The 26433-nt window shown below is 40.5% G+C and overlaps 1 long non-coding RNA gene across 1 annotated transcript in view; it reads right to left on the reverse strand.

Moving 5' to 3' along the window:
• Positions 1-15409: 15409 nt before the first annotated feature.
• The window catches only part of LOC130169063 (uncharacterized), a 35978-nt gene continuing 24954 nt past the window's right edge, over positions 15410-26433 (reverse strand). Inside the window, exons 3-5 of the long non-coding RNA XR_008827784.1 lie at positions 20123-20234; positions 19648-19744; positions 15410-18023 (exon numbers count right to left, since the gene is read on the reverse strand). This is a non-coding gene — a long non-coding RNA (uncharacterized LOC130169063). The remainder of the gene's footprint in view (positions 18024-19647; positions 19745-20122; positions 20235-26433) is intronic.

A 26433-nucleotide genomic window follows, 5' to 3' on the forward strand; every position in this document is an offset into this window, starting at 1 on the left:
CATTATGAGGTGGGTTTCCAGTTTGCTTTGCTGCATTAGTCAGTAAATGCCTCTTTAAAATCTGCTGCTCTTTGACAGGTTTGACATTTGTACCTGTCCTCTTATGTCTTCTTCATTATCAGTAAATCCCTTCAGCCTCATGTTTGTTTGCTTGTACTGTAATAAGATAGTCATTGAGTTGTTCTTCTGATGCATTTCTGACGGTTTGTAGCATCTTAAGACATGTTTGTAACTGCCAGTGGTTGATTTGACCTCTAAGAAATGTGTTACTAAAACACACTTGCAGTTCCCAACTCTAGCCAGTGCTGATAAATATGTAGTGCATGGAATAAGTGTTCAAGTGTTTTAGACCATTAAATTTATACAATGGCACTGACATGGAAAATTCTCCTTTTCCCCTTGAAAGACGCTAGCATCATCGTATCTTGTATAACTTTGATATTATTGTGAGGTTCATTCTGAATATGAATTGAGCTCATAAAAATTTATGTCAAACTAAACTGTATTTCGCTTATAAAAATGTGGGCACTATAAATTTATATGTAGGTGAGGTTTTATCCTCTGCTACACCTCTCATTATTACTCAGTCTCTTTAGCTCAGGGGCGATCTGCTGCCTCAACCTGCTGTGCTATTCATGACTTTCTAACCTTTATATTCAGCACCAGCAGTCTGGGGGATGTGCTTATCCAAACTTCATTATAGTAGCGTGAGTGCATGCATTTTCAGTTTCCAGGGACCCAGTGCTTGGCTCGGTCATCTCTCAAATTTATTTTGAAATTTTGTCATTTTTGCACCATTAAGATAACACCTCAGAAAGTGCACAATTATACTCACAGATAGAGGACATTTTTTTTAATGATATAATGTCTGTTAAAGACATGATGTGACTTACAAAGACTTACTAAGATAATGCTGTGATCAGCCCAGTGAAAGCTCCTGCTTTCAGAGGAGTTCACCATTAAATGAGTGTTGCAAAAAACCAAAGATGTCTGAAGGGCTATAATAGAATCCCTCTGTTCAGTTGTACTTTTCTACATGCATCATACACACTGCTTTGGAGCATTCAACACAAGTGGGAATAGGAGGGAAATGTGGGTCTGTGTTTCAGTTGCATTACAGTTTCAGTAATCCTAAAGTTAAAGAGACAGATAATTAAATGTAACATTTATTTCCGTCTTTACTCACTGCAGTCAGCCAGGAACCAGACAGTGACAGACAGTGTGACAGGCAGACAGACGGATGATCAGAGGGGGAGATGAGCAGCAGTGACTGACATCCATCCAGCCCTGTGTGAGCCACATGCCACAGTCCTTCCCTCTCAGCCAGGCAGAAAAGCACCACTCTTGTCTCTGCAGGCTGCGAGCTGCCAAACGCTGCAGTGTTCCTCCTCATGAGCACGGCTCTGAACCCAGACCCTTCAGCCAAGTGCAAGAGAGGAATTAAGGCCCACGTCAAAACAGCTTACAGCCACACATTGGGCTCTAAAAGGCCCGGGCCTATTCATGGAGTCATTCAAAGTGACAGCACCCTGAGCCTCCCGCTCTCTGACGGCTCTGTGCAGTGGAGTGAGGAGGGCTGGTGCTTGGCTAACGTTAGGGAACATGGTGTAGTTCTTTGTTAGCATTGGCAGCTGAGGCCTGGTTCTTGAAAACAGGAGTTTTCATTTAAGAGAAAAGCTCGTCACATGTTGCTGGCAGCATCTACATGCATGGAGTCGGCCAGGTATCAACCATTCTCTGGTCTCCTTCTGGATAAAGTGTTTACTTGGATAGCCTGCGAGTGAGTCTCCCTGTTTGCCTGAAGAAACCAGTTACCCACCACATCCTCAAGTGAGCAACAGTGGGTTAATTCCCACAAAGGGAAGAAATAATCATTGTGGTCATGTGTTCAGACTTGCTGTTTGCCACCATGTTGTTTGTTGACACGAAATCGTACGCAAAAGCCCTTTGAGACCGAGCAGAAAAGCCTGACAGAGCAGAATGTTTCTGTGCCTCTGTAACCTTTTTACCATCAGAGTGAACTTAAATCACAGCTCTCATAAACAGAGAATGTACCTAACCTGGTTAACCAAGCTATGATGTGCACATACGCTGGCTCAAATTCAAGCAGATTTAAATGATGTGTGTATTTACAGCTACTGCTGGCAGCTCTCTCCCGTTGGGAGGTATTTTTACAGGTGCTGTCCTGGGGTGCTCTTCTGGCTTATGGGTTTAGAGCGCCTACAATTGACTGCATACCAGCTGGTATCATACCTGTGGCGCCTCTTGTTTCTATAATAAAGGCACAAAATTAGCAAAAATGTTATTTTAAACTAAGCTTTTGGTTAAGAATTCATGCCAAACAATTCAACTAATTTTGGCTAATTGGAAAAACATTGATTTTGAGACCATGGGCACAAATATAGTTTACGGTGATATTCCAGTGTTATTACTGCACCCCCATTAAGCTGAGGAACTTGTGAGAGACATAAATCAAAGCAGCAGAGGTTGAGATATCCTAACTTTAACTGGTCCTGCACTTCCATGATAGTGTCTTTCATTAGACTCTCCCTGCCTGCTAAACTCAAACTTTCTTTCACAGATTCACACCACTTTATTAAGGTGTCTTCATGTCTAAAATTGATGTAGTGGCCCTTTAAATGTCTTTAAAGATATGTTGTTAATAAAGAATATATTGGTGATAAATCGTGATATTTTAGTGGGATCTTAAGTATTTTATAAAAGTTTTAGAGGTTTATGATCAAATCGTGATCAACTGGATTATCTTGACATTATTGTGAAGTAGATAATCAGTCATTTTCAATGAACCAAATTTTAAAGTTACTCAGTATTCAAAGGAAGGAGCCACATAGAGGCAGGAAATATAATTTTTTTTATCAATACTTTTCTATTTTTCATGAATATTCTCATCAGTTTTGGTTCCATTAGTCAGACTCATGTTCCTTTGACCTTTGACCCTTTGGCTTCTTGTAATGTTGCTAAACAAGGTGTTGAAGCTTCTCCTCCTAGTCACTCTAGTCACTCTGAGTAAATGAAACAGGACACAAAGGCACCTGACAAGTAAGTTTCAGTGTGACATTACTGGTATGTACGGCAGAGAGAATCCAATATCACTCTCTGCTGAGCTAGAGACAGATTGTCCTGGCAAGCTAAATAAACAGTAGATTAATCTGTCTTCTTACTGCAAGCTGACAAACTCAGTCATGGATGAAATCGAAGCTTTTGACAGGTCGTCTTTCAAGATGAAGCAAAGATAGTGAGAACTTGAGAAGGAAACTCTGAAATGTGAAGCTTCTCTCAAACAGATAAGAACAAATGATGAGACTCAGTGAGTCACTCGTGTCATCGCTGTTGTTATGTAGTGGCAAATCCCAAAGTGATTGAATTCTGAACTTCAGTTGGTAGTAATAATAATATTTTTAATATTTCATGTTTTACTTTAATTTGAAAGACCCAGTTTCATGGTCACATTGACAGACTTTAAATCATCAGGTACATATTTGAGATTCCAGACCTTATAAGTGTATCCATGTGTGTGTGCATATGCATACTTTGGTCAGCTGTAGCTTACAGTTTGATAGATATCTATACCTATAGGTGCATGTTGTAAGTGGAGCGCATGTCATATTTGGTGCGCTGTAGCAAATGTCGACACACCAACACGCCTAACATGGAATTTACTGTACATCAAGAAAGCTCATTGTGTTTCCACCACTGTCCCACCGGGGGACATTTGAGGTTTTTTTGAATGGCGTTCACTCCTGTATAGCGCGTGGCCACAGTGCATGAACAACACGATCCTGCACTGGAAAACACGACTGTCCAATGCTATGGAGATAATAGTGGGCCATAGTGGGTTCCAGCTAAATTAAAGTAATATTGTATATAAACATTGTTGGTCCATCTAACTTCACAATGCGCATGGTTTTGTGTTGCTTTGTCATTTAAAATATCCTTGAAAGCTGAGTCATAATTATTTTCACTAAATCTACAGTTATTCCTAAAATGAGAGACAATGATGAAAAAAAATAATAGCATCATATTTTCCAATGATCTATACCAACTATAGGTGAAATACAGTGTTTCTGGTGGGATTCAGTTATCTTGTAAATATCTTGTGGTATTGCTGTGGTCCTGTGTAGCTCAGTGGTAGAGAACATGTATCATTGCTATTTCTCTTTTGAGCTTACTTAATGGACAGTAATTTCTAGGTTGGGTGTGTTGGTGTGTAGGTGTTTGCCCCGGAACTCCAAATATGACATGCACTTACAACACGTATGCACATCTATCGAACTGTACGGTGTAGTGTCTTGATGTGGCATATGTGTGCATATGATCATGAGATTACATGTAGATGTAGGTACATCTATATGAAAAAACTGCTGTCATGTGTATAACATATAAACTGTGTGTAAACTGTTGGCGTACGTTCAGAGGTTTAGTCAGACCTTAGACGATGTAAGTAGACGCTAATGACTGGTTTGACACCTCTTATCAGTGCAGCTTACGTGGGTCTATGACAGTCCACGTCTGCATTTATAGCAGGAAATGTTGGTCAGATAATATCTCTGAAATGCTTTTGACACTATCCCAGAGTAAGAGCTGCAGCAGGTGCCAGGGGAGCAGCCCCGGGCCGCCCAGGCGAGCAGCAGGCTTGTCTTATCAGACAAGGCCTCATGTTGTCAGCACAGCAAGTGTTGAGTCTGCTGCAGAACAGTGACACCAACCAGACACCCACAAACTCCAAGAAGGAAAGAACTGTTCAAAACTCATTTTTGTAATGAATCGTTCTCCTGTAAGGCACGCTGCCACTCTTACTCTCACATTTCACAGAGACAGACAGAGAGACACATATACAGTATATACAACATATACAGACTAAATATTTTTTAGGGCTTGTGTGAACATTTTTGGAACGGGTGGGAGCTCACCACTTTCTAAAACAATTACATCATTAGTAATATTTTCTTTGAACCCTCTTCTTGACTCTTGATATTGAAACTACCTTCAAAATAAGCATATAGTTTAATATCCTACACCCCAATTTAAACTTTTAATAGGCTTATCATAAGAGAACATTAATGTTCACATTGTGTACCCATGAGACAAATATTATTGATCTATCCAATGATATACTACACCTGAGGGGTCTGGGAAAAAAAGAAATGTTTGCTATGTATTATGCACAAACACAACACTGAGACAATATAATACCAACAACATAACAATGAGTAATGGATATGATGCATTTGTAACAATAGTTACACATTATAGAGTTAAATACTACTGAAACAATATCATCAATTAATTAATTGACTGCCAGAAAATTAATTAATTAAAACAATACTGATTATCAGCTTTAACCATTCTACTATTTAATTATCAAACATTCAGAGGTTCCAGCTTCTCAATGTGAAAATATGCTGCTTTTTGCTGTTATGACATTATAATGAAATATATTTATATATTGACAAAATGTGAAGCCATAACCTTGGGGGTCAGAGAAATTGTGGTGGGTATTTTTCACAATGTGGCTTTATTTTATGGTCAGAATAATTACTCAAATAATAAAAAAAAAAAATGCCAGCCAGCAGCTGGTTAGATTATCTTAGCATAAGACTGGAAAGAGCAATATAGCCAACATTGCCCTAGCTGACAGTGACAAAAATCCACCTGTCAGCACCTCTAAAGCACACTCATTAACATGCAGTATCTTGTTTGTTTAATCTGTATACAAAAATGACATGATGGGGTTTTACATGGGTTACTCATGTTCATGCAAATTTAAGTGAACTTTCCCCAGCTTGATATTGACAGACAGGTATGATAGTGGTATCTGTCCTTTCATTTAGAGACAGGTGACAAATTAAAAGAAAAACCTGAAAAATGAGTGGAGAAACAGGATGATAATGCTTCCATTCATAGGGTCAAAAAACATATTGATAATTATATTGTTGAATCTTTTTTACCACAGCAGCTTCAAAGTTCTCACAAAATATCTGTGTTTCTTGCTGGAAAATAGACACTATGTGAATAAATTGATGCAACAATGATAACAGAATAAAACAAAATATTAATATATGTATGTATGAACTTTAAAACCTGTACACCACATTGTACACATTTACGTAAACACTCAGAGAAAGACAGAACAGACACAGGTGGATTTCACACCTCATTCTTATTATCATTAGCAGGGTTAAGCAACATACCAACAGGCAGCAACCATCAGTTCTCCGCAGTGTCGTGCTGTGAGACACTGTCATTTGGAGGCTTAGCGGAAGGAAAAAGAACAGGTTACAAGCTAAATTCCACTGCTGAGGATGAGAGAAAATACCGAGCACATTCACTGCACACTACAGTACAACATGTGTTCCTCCCATCTGGTATGCATGTTCACTGTAATCAGCACAGTAGAACACACTGTGTTTCGAGGGCTCAGCCTCTTATTTGCACGGTTATCAGAGGGAGTGATTTTCAGCTGTACATCCCAGGGATCGTCTCCTCCCTGCAGCAAGTGTGACTACCTGGTTTAAACCAGATGGCCTCAGGCTCCAACAGCAGCAGCCAGCAGCTGGCAGTGTGAGCACTGTGCAGCATATGATGCTGTAGCTCAGACTTGGTGTGGGGAATATTTGATATGATGGAATACATGGCAACTGAGAGAAACCAGTGGACAACTATGTCTGCTGATTATTTCAGAACAAATCTCATTAGAATGCTAAAAGCAACAATGAATTGATCTTAAAAGTTTTGTCTGTGTAGTCAAAGCTTGACATAATACACGCTGCCAGATTTTGTAAATATTCACTAGTCCACCAAGTGAGTGTTCATTCGCAGCTGAAAATAGTCCCCAACAAATGTATTGTTTCTTCCTGTTTGAGCAATATTTGCAAAAAACTACAGAAGTAGCCCAGCTGTTGGAATTCAAAAAATAAAAAGTACATATTTGTGGCCTGTTTATGATATTTTTGTTAGTAGGAACCAATGGCTTTCGGGCTGTGACCCACACATAGCTATGGAAGTACTGATAAACACATTGTTGGTATTAGTCTTTTCATGGGACTTGTTGACACTAAGAAAAAATTTGAATATCACCGTTGTTCTTTAAATATTTGTACATAGTATATCAGTATAATATGAGTTTCATTAGATGCTGGCTTTTATTCCAAAATTAAAATTTCCAGATTTTTCTTAAACAATAGGTAAAATCCTAGTATATGGTTGGACTGTGTGCGAAATTGAGGGCGTAGGTGAAAAATGTTGTGGAACCACTGTAAATGACATAATTTGCCAATTAGTATATTTGGGACATCATTGCATCATTTTAGCATTCTTCCTAGTGTAAGCTGGTTTCAGCCCTTTATCTGCTTGCTTCTCTCCCACTCTCTGTGCTGTTTTGTGGACTATTTATCGGAAGAGTTTTAGTAGAATATGTTTTTTTTATTCTGCATGTGTAAATGCTTCTAAATATCGTTTCAGAACAAGGTATCATCTACAAATCACTCTTGTTACATGAACAAGCCACTATGATGTAAAACTAAATCTTTTAATATCAAACGAGGTGTACTTGAAGTGAATGGGGATTAATAGGAGCTGGAAGACGATGCTCCCAGTGGCACAGGGTTGGAGGCGATGAACTGTCAAAACCATCAGGATTAACTTCAGCCTTGTCTGCTGACTGTCTGTCTGTTGGCGAGCTGGCAGGTTTGACAAATTGATTGGAATCACCTGACTGACAGACGTAGCTCTGTGGGCCAAACACACACACACACACACACACACACACACACACACACACACACACACACACACACACACATATACCCACACAAGTTGAGAAGTAGCTTGGTAGTGGGAGAAAATAAAGAAAAACTAAGACAGTGAGATATCAGTTGCAACAGTTAAACATTGATGCATGAGTACTAACAATCTAATACTGTCATATATGTGTTTATAGGGTTTTTTCTGCAGAACCGGTACTTTTACTTAAGATAGATACTTAAAACACATTTATTTGGTGACACTTCTAACTTTTGTGTCTTAAGACTCCCAGCCTATAAAACCGACATGTGATAAGACAATGAGCTCATCTTTAGATTAAATGCTGTGTGAATGACTTGGACAAACCACTAAACCAACAAGAGACCTCTAAACCTTTGCCCAGTCTAAGGGCCCCTGATGATATGCCTGAGTTGGGCCCCTAGAGACGAAGTCTGTGGCAACAAGTGTCATTGTTCTCTGGCCCTGACAAATCTGGACAGGTGGAGACATTTCTCTGTCTTTGTCCACCCCCCACCCCCAAAGAACCACCCCCTGCCGCTCCACCCCACACCATCCTGAAACTGGATCTGAGAAGTTGAGTCATGTACCACCATTCTTCATAACTCAGTACTATCGTTGCTTGAAGTCATGTTGCCAAGCAACCAAATGTTTTGCTGCTGTGCTTTTATTTTGGCCTTTTTTTCTCTGTGTCTATCCCACACCCTCACCAGTCCTCACACACACACACACACACACATACACACACACACACACACACACACACACACACACACACACACACACACACACACACACACACACACACACACACACACAAACAGGTATCCCAGGGATTGCATCACTGAAATGCATTCAAGATCTCCCATGGATCATCACAAGGCCCATAATACCTCCCATTTTCTCCCTTTTTTGCTTTCTTCCATCTGCAGAAGAGATTATCACTGAATCCAATTCTCTTTCTCTCCATCTCTCAATCCTTTACTTGTTGCTTCATCTTTTTCCTGCATTCCCTCTCTCTCCGTCTGCACCTCAGGTTTCTGATCACCAGGCATGCCCGACCAGCCACGGTTGTTGATTGACAGGTCTGAGAGCTGCGGCTAACCATTGGGAGTGATTAATCGGAGCCGCTCGGTAATAAACACAGAAGTTGTGTGATAAAAGAGTAATTCCTCAGTCTGCAGCTCAGCAAGTTTGAGATGAGTTGAGAGGAGACATGATGAGATGAGAGGAGATGAGCATGGTGAAAAAGCCTCCCAGCCTATAAATAGTCTGAGGCTGCCTCTCAGACAGCACTTCAAACAGAGCAGCCCGCACTAATGATAAAGACAAATATCTTGGGTAGACCGAGGCATTATTGATTCTATCCATCACGCCTGGAGAGAAGCCTCGGTGGGAGGGCGTGTTGATAGCTCGCTTTGCCTACTGCAGTGAAATCAAAAGATCCGAGAGAAGTTGAAATTCAATTCCAAAGAGCAAACCGCAGGCTGTCTTCCTTTGGTAACAACAGCTCCTGTTTACTCAGCAGCAAACACAGGTGGCGAGCTCTGCGAGAATATATTGCCCTCTTTTTCTCCTCCAGCCTTTTCTTCCCTTCTTTCAATAGACTGGACAGGACAGATAAATGCGAAACACACATTCACACACACAACCAGCCACTATAGGTGAAAATATTCACAGCCACGCATCGTGGAGGTAATTGATTGAGCTGTGGAGAGATTACAGATAAATAGAGATGTGAAGGTGATAAGTCTTTCAAAGATGAGAAACAACAACTGAAAAATCAGATGGATCAACAGCATGAAAACAGCAGAAGAGAAAAAGGATAAAAATGAATGAATCAGTGAAGATTGTCATCATGTTGTCAGCAAGAATTTCATGTTTTTAAAAGCGGGTTTGCACAATTTTTGTGCCTTTTGCTTTTATTGCAAAGCAAAACAAGTCTCTGTATGTGCTCTTAAAATAAAGTGTGACCTGGTTACTTTGTGTGGATGATCCTGAAAACCACATTCCATTTACACAGGGGAGCGCTTTATATTACAGCATGCAAATACCATTACTGGGTGTATATACAGGTAGAGGGGAGGAAGTACATTGAATTACGGGGCGGCACACTTGCATATAGGGAGGGACCTAGAACCAAAGCCTATAGGCCCTATGTCCTTTCACAATAATTGTCATGAAAAAAGGTTTAACTAAGTGAAGCATTTTAAAAGACAGACTAAAACATTTTTAAAAGTTTAGTGTCTCTACTATTCTATTCTTAAACACAAAGTTGTGTCTTGTCATATACTTACATATAGGTTCCCAATAAGTATTTTAGTGATACATCATATATACTAAATGATTACACGGTAATTTATGGACTGTAATCTAAAGCTTTGCCTTTGTTTTCACTGAAGGTTGGAGTTGTGCCTGCTCAACACTTCAGAATGTGAAAGAAAAGGGGGTCTGTGCCTGGACGAAGGGGTATCAGGATGGAGTGATGGAGGGATGTTGTTGAGGAGGGAGGATGAGGTCAGAGGGAAACGGATCCATCCATTAGGGGATATAATGAGAGGGAGCAGCTGCCTGCTGCTGGGTCAGACAACACACAGATGTGAGGGAGCCTCAGGGCCCGACAGAGCTGAGGGAGAACGCTGGAGTCCCTATGGCATGACCTCACTCACAGAGCCAGGGCTCCCACTAACACCAACACCACTCTTTGCAATGCCAGGCCCTCCATTGGCTGAAGAAAGAGATCAACCATGCCTGAGACGCACCTGAGAAAACCCCTGTAGTCCCAGAACATTCTGGGTTGTTCTGCTCCCGTGCTGCTTGGCTAAACTCTGGCCGACCTGGAGGGGCACAGCATGCCAGAGACTGATCTCAACATCACCTCCACTGCCACGAGCTGCTGAATCAAATACTCTGATGGGTGGTTGATTTTTTTTAAGCTTCAGTTGTGTTAAATGGGGTGTAGAGTACATTAAATTCTCTGTATATTTTTCTTCCATGTGAAGAGGTCAACAGAAGTGCCAGTTGGTGTCATGGTGTCATTTTCACTTCTGGACATCTTGTCCTGACAATCGCTGGACTGCTAGAAGTCAGAACAGTCAAATCTTATTGCCAGTGGTATTTTATTATTTCTGTGCTTTAACAACTTGTGCTCTACTCTTACATATTGGGCCTACTGATATATTTTAATGCATGTATTGTGAGGCTTGATGCTTGCAAGAACAACAATATAATAGATCTGTTGTTTCAAGCTATGAAAGCTACAAATAGATTGCAAATAGATGTCAACATTTTTGCATGTAAAAGGGTCTAACTGTCATGTCTTTATCCTGAGTGTGTTTGTGCTGACTTTTGGAGCCAGATTGAAGCGTGGGAATAGCAGCAGGATGACTCCTCTACTTTCTTGATGACAGCAATGTTCCCTTGGCAGAAACCAGGAGATGCACCCTGTGGTTAAAATGATGAAGCAGAAAGAAAGGCAGAGAGAGAGCAAGTGTGAAAAACTGATGTCTGCAATGAATGGGAAAAAAGAAGGGCAACTCATTGCAATCCCTCCTTTTAACCCACTGAAGGAATAGATCAACAATTTGGGAAATACACTTATTTGCAAACTTGCCTAGAGTTATTCAATTTTAAAGGTACTACGAGGTGATTTTCTTTTTTTGTTTTACTTAAAAAAAAAGAGCCAGAGTAGCTGTTTACCTCCAGTTTTTATGCTAAGCTAATGTAATCATCTGACACTTGGCTGTATTTTCATATTCAATGGACAGATATGAGAGTGCTCTAAATAAAATAAGCATATTTTCCTGTTTGTGGATTAATCATTACTGTAGGAGTAACACAAGGCTCCATACTGGGGCCATTGTTATTTAGCATGTATGTCACTGATCTCCCATTTGTGTTGCAGAAAACCTGATATATGTAGATAACACAGTCATATATACTCATGGATTGACTTGTTCGGACTTGTTTGACACAGAAGTGAAACAAGTAGCTGCTAAGTTGTCTCAAACAATGGAAAAAAATGGCTTAATTTTTCATGTCTTACACTGAATATTAGAAAAACACTAACAATGTGTTTCACTAATAAGCAAAAACAAACGACTTTCCCAAATGTTTATGTAAATAGTCAAAAATAAATTGTAGATGAGGTTAAATACTTGGATCGTACTCTTGGGTTCAAAAAGCGCACCTAGATGATGAACCATATACTGAAGTGTTACATCACTATAAACACATGAGAATCTACTGAGGTATATGTGAATACAATCCTATTTTCTCAACTATTTCAACTATTGCATTTCATGCTGGTCTCAAGCAAGCACAGCCTTAAAACCAATTATAATTGTAAGTATTATTAAAGCGTGATCATTATATTTAATGGTATTAGTAGTAGTAGAAGTATATTTTACACTGCTAATAGTTAATGCACTAGCACATGAGCATGTAACACACAAATTCAGACAAGCGTATGTACAAACACACTTAGATATCTTACTGCAGGTCCTTTATGGTAAATTAAGAACACATTCATGCAACTCTCACAACCATCTGTTTTATATATATATATATATATATATATAAATCTACACACACAAACACAGGCATAAAAGAATTGCAGATGATGACATACACGAATGCACGCACACATACACTTTCGCAAAACACACTGATTTATGCTCTTCAGATCCCTCTTTGGTGCTAGAGCTGCACGCTCAGGTGATGACACTCATTTCACACAGACACACACATACTGAAGTAGGAACAACGATTCAGGGAGGTGTTGACACAGGCAGCCATTTCAGATGACTGTGCGGCTGACAGTCGGTGGTGAGTTGAGTGCTGTTCTCTCTGTTGTTACAGGCCCCTGCAGTCTCTCTTTCTCTCTCTCTCAGACGATGACATCCAGCTTAGTCACTCGAAAGCGGCTGCCTTGTAATGCATGTTCGCTTGTTGCTGCAGTGCTCTCCAAACACAACTGGAAGCTTTCCTTTTTGTGGGACACTGTTGTGGTGCTCTATGTTTTTGCTAACTGTATGTGCCACCTGCTTTTAATCTGGTGAATAAAATGTTCATTCAGGTGCAATCCACATTTTATATTGCATGCATGGTGACATTCAACTGTTTTATGTATTGATGCATGTCTTTCATTTGTTTAAATATTTATTTTTGATTCAAATTGCTTCTTGAAAGTTTTTATGTTTTCATTTTTGTATATTCTTAAATTAAGTATTTATTCATTATTATTTTCATCACTGTTATCACCTTCAAAATTATCATCCTATAGTACACCTCTATTACAAACTGAGATTAACATTAGGCACAAGATCTCCATACAGCCTCATTGTTACAGAGAGATTTACAATAAGTTTGGGTTTTATTCCTTAGTCACAGTCAACCGTGGATGTGAAAGTATATGATCCACTGGCATTTATGTTATGAAAAATACTCAGGTATGTTCTTGCTGCAAGCGCCGGATATATAGTTGCGTGGCAACATTACAATTCAGAACGACACAAGCAAGGAACACAAGCAGGGCTAAAAGAAAGCCAGAGAGCACTATTTGGGTCATTGAATACCTCTGTGTTTACCCTGAGCCTAGTGTGGGATTGACGCTTCGATCCCCACCTCCTCCTGGGAGTTTTTCCACCCTGACATGTGCGATGGAGAAACTTAAGCCTGAGCAGATCTCCCAAACTGGAATTTTCACTTCTCCTCTTTATAATCCTATCACCCCCACCTGCCTTAAAACCACTGTGTGTGTGTGTGTGTGTGTGTGTGTGTGTGTGTGTGTGTGTGTGTGTGTGTGTGTGTGTGTGTGTGTGTATGAGTGACAGGTCTAAATCTTCTCCAAACAGCAAATCACTACAACCAACTGCTCGGTGTAAGCACCCAACAATGAAGGGCAGGCAGGCAGCCAATCAGCACGGGGCTAAGCGATGATTGGACATTCTGCTTTATGACCTTTCAGGTGAGTCACACAAAGACCACTGAATATTTACTGAATAGCAATGGAAACTGCCTCCATTGCTGCTCTTGGCTGGCCCCTGTCAAATGCTAATGCAGAATAAACAGGTCAACGACGCCATGTTTTAATGTGAGAACTTTATCATCGTCTCTCTGTGAAGAGCCCGCACACAGGGGTCTTTCAACTGGGATTATTTGAGTAGGACTATGCTAACAGAGTGGGTATGCTAAAATAAATCACTGCAAAAAATGCACATTTTCAAAAGTAAGTTTGGTGTCAAACTTAGTCATATATTTTTAAATAAATAAAAAAGACTATATTTAAACATTTTCAAAGACTATCTTAAACCAAGTTTATTTCTAACTGGAAACAAATAAAAAACTTATTTATTTTCATTATCTGAAAAATCACGACCCTCCAAAACCCTTTTCCAAACAAGCAGTGATTGTACATATTTTTTGTAGTCTCTGAGTCGCTCAGGTTGGTATGCACTCAATCTTACAGGTTTATTTGGTCATACGGGTTTATTTGCAGAGTGCAAATAGTAACGTTGCACTGTAATCAAATTCAAAGGAGTTACATTTGCTGCACATGGCCATTTATCTCAGGGTCAGGGACCTTGAAAAGACAACTATGATTTGGCAGTGGTGCGAGCAAATCCATCCTTCACATCTGCCTGGACTGGCAAGAGCTTACACAACAGCTCAAGTATAAAAGCACACATCACAAACACTCACTAGACCACAGAGGACGCAGAAGGAAGGCTCAGCTTTCCCTCCAGAAAAACATTATCGCGCATGGAAGAGAATGTTTCTCAGAGGGTGCAGCAAGTTTAATCTAGCTGTTACTGTACTTGTACTGTATTTATTTCCTTTAAGGGTAGCGCTGAAGGCAGACTAGGCTTTGCAGTGAAAGGTAGTTAGAAGATGGCAGAGAGGAAATGAGATGGAAAACAGGCTTCATACACACACACACACACACACACACACACACACACACACACAACACACACACACACACACACACATTTTTACTGGCAAACTACCATACCTCCCCCATCATCATGAGCCGACTAACCAACACAGAAGAAAAAGGTTATTATTACAGTCTTCCTGCAATATGCCATTTAAATCAAATCACTACATTGGACTTTAAAAACATGTCACCCACCTGTTGCAGGAACTGGAAATTACACAGCAGGGTCAGAAAACAGGTAATTGGTTGTTTCACAGGAACGGCTGCTGACAGGAGACTCGCTGTGCTTAATATCATGTGGTTTAAAGAGCAATAATTTTTTTACATTGTCATTGTGAACTAAACTGTGATACTTTGTCATGTTAGCCCTAAACAAATGAGACCTTATCTCATGCTAGTGTTAATTTGTGTTTACTGCATCCTGGTGAAAACAAGGCGGAGTCACGAGATACGGGGCTACTTTCAGCCTTGAATTCACATTTGAAAGTTCACTTGACAAAGAGTCACACCTTTAAACAGATATTTTCTTAAAGTATGTTTGCCAATGTTGGGAAGTACTGCTGCATATGTATAAAATTCTGATAGATTGCCTCAAGTGATGTCACTCGAGTTGCATTATGGGTAATGTAGGTGCCAGGTTTTAAAAAGGAAGATGAATGCGTGGAAGGAAAATGATGAAATCTCTGGTTCTGCTTTATTGATTTGGATCCTTTAAAAACAAACAAAAAAAAAAACTTCAAATCCATCCTGAGTTGGACAATGTCAGGAATGCAATGTTACATGACACTTAAAATTGGTTTATGAGAACATTCACAATTTTTTTGTATTGCTATTTAAAAAAAAAGTTTTTAGGTACTAACAAAATTCACAAGCGGTCCACACCTGTTTATAGCCTCATGCACGGATGTTTTATGACTGTAGATTTTAATGTGACACCAAAATCAACTAAAATGAAAATTATATAAAAGTCAAATTAATATTCTGTTTCCTGTGTCAGTGTTATTTACATTACTGTCAGTTTAGTAGTTCAGTTTCAGTTTGTTCATTTTTATCTGACTTTGCAAACTTTTACGGTTCAGTTGCTTCAGCTGCTATTCAAGTCTCATGCTTCAACAAAAACCTTAGGGTCTATGCTCATTGCTGTCCAAGTGAACAGCCTCTGTTATACCTGACTATATTTTATTTGCCTGCCAACTTTCAACAGTTGAACTTTCATATTGTTATTTGTCTTGCAAAAAATGAGGGTGCTGATCAAATCTTACGTACATTTAGTATTCATTAGAATGTAAAGAGCGATTTGTGACATGTGGCTTACATGTGCAGTTTGCTATATCCAACTTTAAGCACTGAAAAAAAATAAGCCAAACACACTTCAACACCTCAACACAGCAGTCTCCTAGATCATCACTGGAATGTCAATTTAGCACTGAAACTACAGTACCCATGAGCCTGGCTGCAGAGGCATTACATAGTGTGCGTGTCCACATGCTTTCAGGTACATACATATCTCTGCAAACAGATGCACATGCCCACACATACCTTCACATGCAAAGACACAGATGACATAGAACAACACAAACCTTTTCACCCAGACCTTGTTGAGTTAGTAAAGTTCCTTTCTGCGCTCATCAATGAACCAATTAATATGTTGAGACAGGATTAGTGCGGCTTTTAGGTCAAAAACAACATCTCCCAGTGCCTCAGAAGTGCTTGCTGTGGTGGAATGCCACCTGCCATTACCAGGAGATTACCTGTAATCTCTTATTACTTAAAACAGGGTGGAGAGGTTTTCATTGCAAGGCATCTTAGAAAATCAAATTGTGCTGTCAGCCGGGCTTAAGGCTTAGTTTATTCACAGACTCATATTTGTAGGGAAACATGCCTGCATTTGTAGCCTGGACTACTTAGTAGGCCAGAGCCTGAAACAACCGCACAGACATGGTTTTCAGCTCAGACTTTAGTGTCAACACAAGTCAAAATGAACTCCTGTTGTCTTTCTCTTGCCAAGGGATCAGTCCATGAAGATCTTCTGATCATCAAAGTGTTAAACAGTATTTATGCAAACACGGCAAACTGCATGGAGAAGTTTACAGCACAAATCCACACACATTTATCACAAAAACAGGCAGTAAAGACATGTAAAGACAGAAACAGTGGTGAACATGAAAATATTGGTGCATGAACTACATTAGCACTCTCTCTCTCTCTCTCTCTCTCTCTCTCTCTGTCTCTCTCTCCTGGATAATTGCTGTTTTGTCTTGACTGCATGTGCTGTTATTTATTTGCACAGGAACTGAGTTTGTTTCCCTCAGGGCGAGAGATGTTTTTCGGCGAGGAGTGTTCCTGGTGTTGTACAAAAAACTGGAATGAGAGAAGCATTGGTATTATTCCCAGCCCTCAAAACACTCCCACATATAGCTTTTAAAAAAACAACATCACCAAAATATGAAACGCTGTACCATCAGATTACCTGATGTCTACCACATAAAATCATTACACAGCTTGCATCTGCAGGGGAGGACAGGTAGTTCAGCATGAAGTGTACTGCAAAGTCAAAGCACAAACCTTTATGGGCTTTGCATGGTCAATATTTATCTATGCAGCAAAACAATGGCTACTTTTCAGGCTGAAGCCTGGTATTTTTGAAGGCACACAAAGCGGTGCCTGCAGACATCGGACACAGCAGTAGCACAAGCTTGAAGCGCTTGATGTGGTTGAAGAGGACACATCTAACTTTCACTCTGATCCTCATTAAATAAGAGGAAGGAGAGGGGAAATCGGGAGGCAGAGAGATGACATGAGTGAGAGAAGACCAGGCAAAAGGAGGAAGAGGAGTTGTTGGAAACAATGAAAAAACAATTAAAAACTGTGCAGCAACAAAAGGAAAGATGAGTTAATGTCTGTATTTTTTTATAGCTGCTACCTTGATTGTTGTGTCATCTGATCTGTTTTATGACAGCAGAAAAAGTCAGTTTCCAAACCTGCTTTAAGACCAACATTCACCACACCACAGTATCAGTGTGCTCCTGTGTTTCACCTTTGTCTCTGCGGTCCAGATGTCAAATGTGGCTACTACAAAGTGAGTGTACCATTGGATTGTGTCTGTAAGACCAGTCCAGGGCTGCATGGGGGAACGGGTGTCTCTGACATGTAAGGCAGGAATTTGTGACAGGCATCTCCCTGGACGAATAGCAGGCGGAGTGAGGATGAACAGAACCTTCAGATGAAAGACCCGGTGCAGCTCGACCCACATTTCCATGTCCTCCCATCAGTCCCCCAACAATTCAGTTCCACGCAGGCCCTGTGAAGGAAACATACCACTGTGACACACTGAGGAGGAATACTGTATGAGTGTAAGTGCAGTGTATTTCTATAGGAAGCATATGTTTATTATTTTGGAAATATTTTGCATGTGTCTATACATGCATGTGAACATATGGGATTGCTTTTTGTAGACTCATGACTATGTGTGCATCTGTGGGTGTAGGTGTGTGTGTATGTAATGATTTACTGTATATCAAAGAGAAATGCTCCAGGTTCATGTCAGTCACTGGGCCCTTAAACGTGCTGGATGGATTGGTAGGTTATATATTGACACTGATATACAGTACATTATACCATATTATATCATTCATTATTCATTCATTAGTCATACTGCTTATCCTTTCAGGGTTGCAGGGGGGCTGGAGCGAGGATGGGGTACACCCTGGACAGGTCACCAGTCTATCACTGGGCTAACATATAGAGACAAACAACCAATCACACTCACATTCACACCTACAGGCACCTTGGAGTCGCTAATGTCTTTGATTGTGGGAGGAAGCCGGAGTATCTGGCAGAAACCCACCCAGGCACAGGAAGAACATGCAAACTCCACAGAAACCCAGAACCTTCTTGTCGTGAGGTGAGAGTGCTAACCACTGCACCGCTGTGCCACCATATATCATCGTATCATATCGTATCGTATCGTATCGTATCGTATCGTATCAGATTGTATTGTATTGTTCTCTTGTTTATGCGTTATGTTAAATAACTGTAAAACAAAATTTAACAATCACTGAAGGGGTCACATCACTGTACAGTAAGATTAAGTGCAGATCTTCTGAATGTTCCCAGCAATGGCTGAGTTTGCTCACAGTACTTATGGCTGAAATGAATGTGTTAATGATTTGTTTGTGTCAAAATGCCACATGTAGCACCTTACCCTGAAAATGAACACACTGAGCAATCCACTGAGAAACCTGATCCATCTTTAAATATAGTATATTCAACATTTCAGAGGCAGTACCTCTGATTATCAAACAATACATAAATCATACAAGGATGAAATTGGGTAATATTCATTAACAGCGGTCCACTGAGATGGGCTTGTTTAGGTTCCCTGCATGATTCATCATAACAGCTGCTTGGGTTAATGGTTTCAACTGAATAATCAGTTATATGATTTTGCCACGCCTCTGTTGACACTTGAGTCTTAGTGGAACCATTTTTCAATTAGGTGATTAATTTCATTGAACTGACAAATTAGTACCTCCTGTGAAGAGCTTCCCTGAGTGTGTGAAGCTTATTTAGAAAGACTGCGCTTTATTTCGCAATTAATCTGATCTTGATGAATGTATCACTCTGGCCATTTGTTATCCAGTGAGGGGGAGAGTGGGAGAAAAGGAGTGGTTGACTGTTCCACTGTAAATATGGATTGTGGCTCTTATTTTTCATGATGGTGGTTGGGTTAGTGTCTGGAGTCTGAGAGGGACCACCTGGGCCAGAGGTTTGTAACCAGAGAGCAGGTTTTCAACTCTGCACAAAACCAGTGTTTCAAATCTCATATGCACAAAGCCAAGATATCAAAGCGGTAATAGCTCATATGTAAAATGTGAGGTGAGAACTTCCACATGACCTCAGGGCGTCAAGTGGAGTAGAGTTACCTTTTCCTCATTGTCAACAAACTGCTTGTTCACTCTTACGGAGAGCTGAAGTGAATCCTTATTGACTTCAGCGTCAATCCTTCTATCGCACAAAATTCTGATGATTTCAAAAAGAGGACAGCATTTATTTAATTATTATTATAATTATTGGCAATTCCAGTAATGAATGTTCAACTCAGTAATACTAAAATGTAACATACACATTAAGGGTAGGAAAGGAGTACTACCTAAAACAAACAGCGCTAATGCTCTCAGGTTAACACACATCTCTGGTGATAAAAGAAGTCAGCAGAGCCATATTCTAGGATGTTTTATGGCTGAAATCCATGTTCCTCACACCTCAGAATATAGTATAAAAAAACATGTGTCTTTTTTTCCCTCAGCCGTGTAGTGCGTATGATAGTTCATCAAGCAGACAAGTGAAAACACAGAGAAGTGTGTGTTTCTTCGCAATGCCTGAAGCTTTTCGTCTGACCTTCTCCCCTCTCCATCTCCCTTTCACCTTCTCCCTCTCTCTCTCCTCTGCCCTGGGGCACCGATGGGTGGGCCTTTAGGAGAGGCCAGAGAGTGGTGGTGGTTAGCCATACCTAAGCAAGGAAAAAAGAAAGAAGGATGATGGTTAGCCTTGACGTTGTTGAGACAGTGGTTGGGTGAGGAGAAATGAGGTAAATATCAATGGCGGTGGTCTCACATAGCTCATTAGTCAATGTCTGCAGTTCACTGTCTGAGCATCAGCTCAGAGCAGCCCCAGGGTTCGCACCACCTCCACCACTACCACTGTCCTCCTGGAGAATTGTACCCAGGCAAAAATAAAGCAACCTGAGCCGGGCATAAATCATTAGGAACATTTGTTACCTCGGGTAATTGTGCTTCATTCATCTTCAGGCCTTTTCCATTTGTCAGCTCCCAGAGGCTGCTGGGTGTCAGCTGCACAGGCCTGTGCTGTAGGTTCGCCTGACTGTGCCTGACCAGAGCTACAGGAGAGCAGCGAATCAGGAAACAGTCATACATAATGCAGCAGGGTTAGACTGATACTACACTGGGCTGCTACTCCTACTAAATTTTCTTTGACATTAGAGCTCAGTTATTCACAGACTTGGTGCATTTGATCATAATTGTTTGAACAAAAACACCTTATTTTATTATTTAGTTTACACTTTATTATTTATTTGCATTGCAAGAACGTTTTTTTTGTTCTTATTCAAAATATTAATTTATCCAGACCTAACTAAGAGTTAGCATGCTAAAGGAGAAGTTGGAGCCTCAATGGTTAAAATTTGTTTATATGCACATATTATTATGTATTTGTGTTTATAAACCATATATGTTAACTGGCCTTGGTAATTGTACAATCTATAGTTTTAATTGATATGAAGGTTGAAATTGTAAAATAAACTGAAACAGAAGGACAAATTGAAAATCAATCTTCAGCTGCTCCAACCTGAAACTCCTTTTTCTCCCCCAAAGATCCCTGCATCATCTGAATACTGAAGACAAACACTCCACGTACAACTACGCATACTGCAAGTAACTGCCTGCTGTGCAGATTCATGCTGGCTAGAAAACAAGTTCAAATAATTTGTGGTTGACACATAAACACACCTTGAAACACAGCTGAACACAGGCGGAGAAGAAGCTGAATGAGCACCGACCGAGGGTGTGTTTTCATGTGTATTGTGATCTGCTCTTTAGGCAGGCATCTATTAACACCAATTGTAACCTCACTGCCTTGGAACCTGTCTACAGCTGTTAGCACCCTGCCACCTCCATTCACCTTAGTGACATGAACGTCTTTAACACACTGTCGTCTGGAACACACACACATTACGCATGCACATACAGCACTAACACCACTCTACTTAACAAAAGGCAATCTTGGATCTGATGACGTCTCAGGTCTTTTTTCCCTTTTAAAGCTCCCCTGCATCTCTTTTAAAGAGTAAAGAAGCACAGCAGGAGAACGTGACACCACATAAAGACAAGGAAAGAGAGAAGTAGAGGAACAGAGAGGGAGGGAAGTAAAATATTACTCGTTGAGAGTAAAAACATCTTCTCCATCCTGAATAGTCCCTCTTGGCCAGTCTGTGAGGCCTGATACTCAAACTGAATGGCTGTTTCATTGCAATCAATTGAAAGTTGAGGGACTCACAAGAGATTGATTAAAAAACACCCAACTCAAGCTGGGAAACTCAAGAGAAAAATGCAACAGTTCTGAGATACCAAGTTTCATGTGGTTGTTGCATCTTTGCCATCATTTAACAACACCCATAGCACAGAATCAGATACAGACAGGTAGCCAAGGTACAGTAGTCCGGGTGATTAGGGGAGTGGATGTGATAAAGCTGTTTGTTTTCTGGAGAGATAACGTGTTGAGACATTGCTAGAATGTGGAAATTTACATGGAAACAGATGCAGGTTTGTTTACAACACTAAAGTTAGTTCACTTTGACAAGGTACATTTCAAGTAATACCAAAAAAAACATGTGGGCTGACTTCAGTTTGTGTTGCTCTGACAAGCTTCAAGTGCAAGTGTGTTTTTGGTTTGCCCAGTGTGAAACCCCCAGAAAATTCTGCATAAATAATGTGAATGTCATATTTTTTATTGAAAATGGTTTAGTTTACAGCTCTCAAAAAAAAAGAACTTTCAAAACTGATTCAACTGAAGATGAGAGATCCTGACTTTTAATCCATACTCATAGAGACAAGAGTTAACATTGGTGTTGCTCTCCACGGCTGAAGACAGTTCTTGGTGAGTAAAGGAATTAAGTTTTTTGAGACGGGTAAGTAAACAGCTGTTAATGCCAACGTTGGCTATGTAGCAATATCAAAACAAAGCTCCTTTAATTCAATGTCTGACACTGAGTTAACGTAAAAGAATCTATAGAAACACTAGAAGTCTCCAAATATTAAAGTAAGGCCACTGGTAAAAAGTGCAGGAATTGGCTTTTCTTTTTTCTTTTTTTTTGCTTTTCTGTCTGGTGATGAACAAACTGTTACAAATATGCAATGCACATAGAAAAGTTACAAGTGATGTCAGACTGTTTCATACTGCCAAACCAGAGAGGAGAGGAGAGAGGAGGAGAAAAGTGGCTAATGCCCGATAAGGTCTGACTAGCATATTACATTTGACCCTCTGAAGTTCACCTGCTCCGTGTGGCACAGCTTACCATGGTGATCTATCCTGGTTAAAAGTGAGCCAGCTTTGTGATGGAACAAAACCTGAGTTAAGCCCAAAGATATCTGGATAACCTCCTAATCTTGCTTTGTGGTACAGGCCACAGACCCCCTGTTTATATTGGAGGTTTTATGTTAAAAATGTGTAGTTGCCAATCCCAAGCTGAGATAACCCCTATGACATCATTAGGGTTATTTTCTCAAACTTGGCAAAGCTCCTCTGGAGCCACAGAAGATTTACACAGCTGTTTTCACAGGCTGAGTCGTTTCCTCCATGACAAGAAAACAGAAGTTTAGGTGTAAATATAGCAGAGTGTATTTCCACAGCACAATGTAATAGTAAGATAGATCTCTCTGCCACAAACTTATTAATGAAAGTTGTGCATGTTAATTTATGAAGAGAGTAGAGACAATTTATAACCAGAATAATAAGAGTGCAGATGTGTAATGAAGAGACGAGAAATAATTACAAACAGAGGGAGAGACACATTCATAGAGTGCTTTCGGCTCTTCTAAGGATCGGGCCCTTGAGTAGCTGGGTGGCTGTTGCTGACAGGTGAGGATGTCTTTTATCAACAGGTGTTAGGAAGCCAATGAAGATATGAGGACAGATAGCGCAGGCAGGCGGTACAAACAGGGAAGAGAGTACGAAAAAGAGAGATGGAGAAAAACCGCAGACAAGGTGTGTGCACAACCACAGCCACATTCTCAGCCTGCAAACACCCTTTCACCACCACCCACCCCCCACCCCCCACCCAAAACCCACCCACCCCCCCCCCCCCCACACACACACACACACACTTATCTCCCTAGATCTGAAGGAGGCGGATGCGCTGAGGATCTACACATTGCCAGTTCCAGCATAATTAGTAGGACATGCAGCCAGCCGTTGCCCGAGCTCACTAACACACATTTGGCCCCAAAACAAACAAGCAGCGATCTAGAACAAACAGTGCTAATGCCCTGAAGTCAACTCAGCCTTTTATCAGGAATGTCTCACACCCTGCTCACACACTCCAGAGCTCTGCACATGTAAATTCATTATTAGGTTATATCAGATAGATACATAAAAATACAAAGGGCATGGCCGGTCTCGTGGCATAGGTGACATACGCCTGGAGCGCTGAATGTAACAGCTGAGGCGACGCAAGAATGCCACAAACATAACAACAGAATCAGCCAACACAATGATAAACATAGTGAGCTGTTGAACTGTCAGTCACAAGTTGATAACATGATGGAATAAACACTGCTCAATACTCAATTGCAAGTAAAAATCCTACTTAAAGCACATAAAAAGAAAAATGGAGTTAAAGTTTCAGAGTAAAAGCACTGGTTTGGTCCCTCCGACTGATATATTGTTATACACATATGACACCATTAGATAATACTGAAGCATTGGTGTGTCAGCAGCATGTTACTGTTGTAGCTGCTAGATGTGGAGCTACTGTGAACTAGTTTATATGCAGTTTTACTGTATATACAGGGACACCAGATCAACCTGAGGGGAAATACTCAAGTAAAATGTAAGTACCTCAGAATTGTACTTAAATAGTACTTGAGTAAATGTACTTAGTTACTTTCCACCTGCACAAAGGAGACAGAAGCAACATGTGCAAACTGCAAGCACATAAACATTGCTGTCTATTAAATTTTAAAAGATTACATGGAGCAGCATCATATTATATGATTGTTTAGTATTTTGTATTTGGAGAAAGGGCAGGGTTCACTCAGTCATTGAGGAAAATATTATTTGATATATATAATGCATGAGAGGCATAAACAAAGTTGCATCTGTGATGGCCGTCATCTGTGATGGCCGTCATCCATGAAGCGTTTTGTAAAAATACAAAACCATGTTCTATTGAAAATTGCACACAAAACATGAAAGAAACAATATGCAACATACCATGAAGAACGCAGTGTATTACAAAGGACAGGATGGATGAGTCAGGACAGCGAACAAAGCTTCCTGTCTGCTCTGCCAGATGGGCACCTTCGCTGTTGTGAAAAATCCAAGCTGGCTTCAGTCCAGACAACAGGCGTAACTGCAATATCTGTCCCCAGGGAAACAGGGCTATCTCTTAGTGCTCAGGTAGTGGAGGGGGGTTCTGGGGGTCAGCATCCTGCTGCTAAACCTGGAAAAGGAAACTAATCAGGGTCAAAGAGGGCCACAGTGTTGAGTGAGACTCCACATGGGGACAGGGTATTCAAAGTGTATTCCTCTCTCTCTAACTCCACCATCTTCATTAAAACTCTGCACCTGGGCCTAAGACTGATCCATGGGGAACCCCCTCATGGTCACCACCAGTCAGACCCTTAAATCTGTCCCCAGCCCTTTATTCATTCCCCACTTATCCCCCCTTTCTCCCTTATTCTATGCTCTCTGCCATTTTGGGTCAAGCTCAGAGCTACAACACTGAGCTGATGTGGACAGGAAAGGGATGAGATAGGATTAGAGAGATAACAGAAAGCCAAAGCTGGGTTTGTTGCTCAGAAAAATGATCGCTCCAGTCTCTGCTTGTTGGTCTCACAATTAATAATGGGTTGTAATCAGAGACATTTTTCAGCGCCTCTCCTGGGTTTCAGGAGCTTGGCTGCCAGTTGTCATCCGGTGTTGAGAGGGCGACACAGGCCCAGAACCAGCTAACACCTGATGAAAAGCCTCTGTTGGCTTTCATCTTACACACACACACACACACTCACACACACAGAGAGAAATGATTAGGTGCTCACATTCAAGCACTTCCATTTTCAGACATGGCATATGTAACATTGCTACATCTATCTGTTAAAGCGATGGCTTTAGATGTTCATAAAGATAGACTTAGATAGCTAGATAACCAATAACAAATAATCAAACAGACGTCTAAATTCATTTTTTGCACAAACCAGTTTATTCTTGACTACCTTAAGACGGACTGTGGTACAATGAATTCTGTGTAAAAAAAAAAAAAAAAAAAAATTTTTTGACTGAGGAACCACATCCAACCACTGAGCTCCATTTACCCCCAGCAGAAAATGTTTTGGAAGAATATACAGTTACAAGGATGTTTTTTTATTTTAAATATATTTTCTTGGGCTTTTGTGCCTTTATTGGACAGGATAGTAGAGAGAGACAAGAAATGGGGAGGCAGAGAGAGGGGGTATGACATGCAGTAAAGGGCCGTCCGATGCAGGATTCGAACCAGGGCCTGCTGCAGCGAGGACTGTAGCATCTACATATGGGGCGCCACTCGACGCCCCAGGATGTTTTACTTTCAGTGAAGAGTGTAGAAAATAAAAATATAAATCTAAAAAAACTCTTTCTCTTCTCATTGCTCTCTCCATAACAATGTCAGCAAACCACAAATTATGAGCCATGTTTTCCTGTTTTTTTTGTTGTTGGGTGCTATTGGTCAGCGCAGGTGTCACTGATTGTTAATATGGTAACATTGTGAGTTATCCTGCGGGTAAGGTCTCTAATTTTCTTTGGCTTAAAATTAGTCAGTCTTTATTTTTGTGAAATAGTTTTACTTGTATTGTATATGATCTATGAGCAAAATTAAGACTGGCCTAATGCTACAGACCAGTCTAAACTATCTTTGTGAAACCAGCCCCAGGATATAAATG

Source organism: Seriola aureovittata, chromosome 5 (assembly GCF_021018895.1).
Source record: "Seriola aureovittata isolate HTS-2021-v1 ecotype China chromosome 5, ASM2101889v1, whole genome shotgun sequence".
Lineage (NCBI taxonomy): Eukaryota > Metazoa > Chordata > Actinopteri > Carangiformes > Carangidae > Seriola > Seriola aureovittata.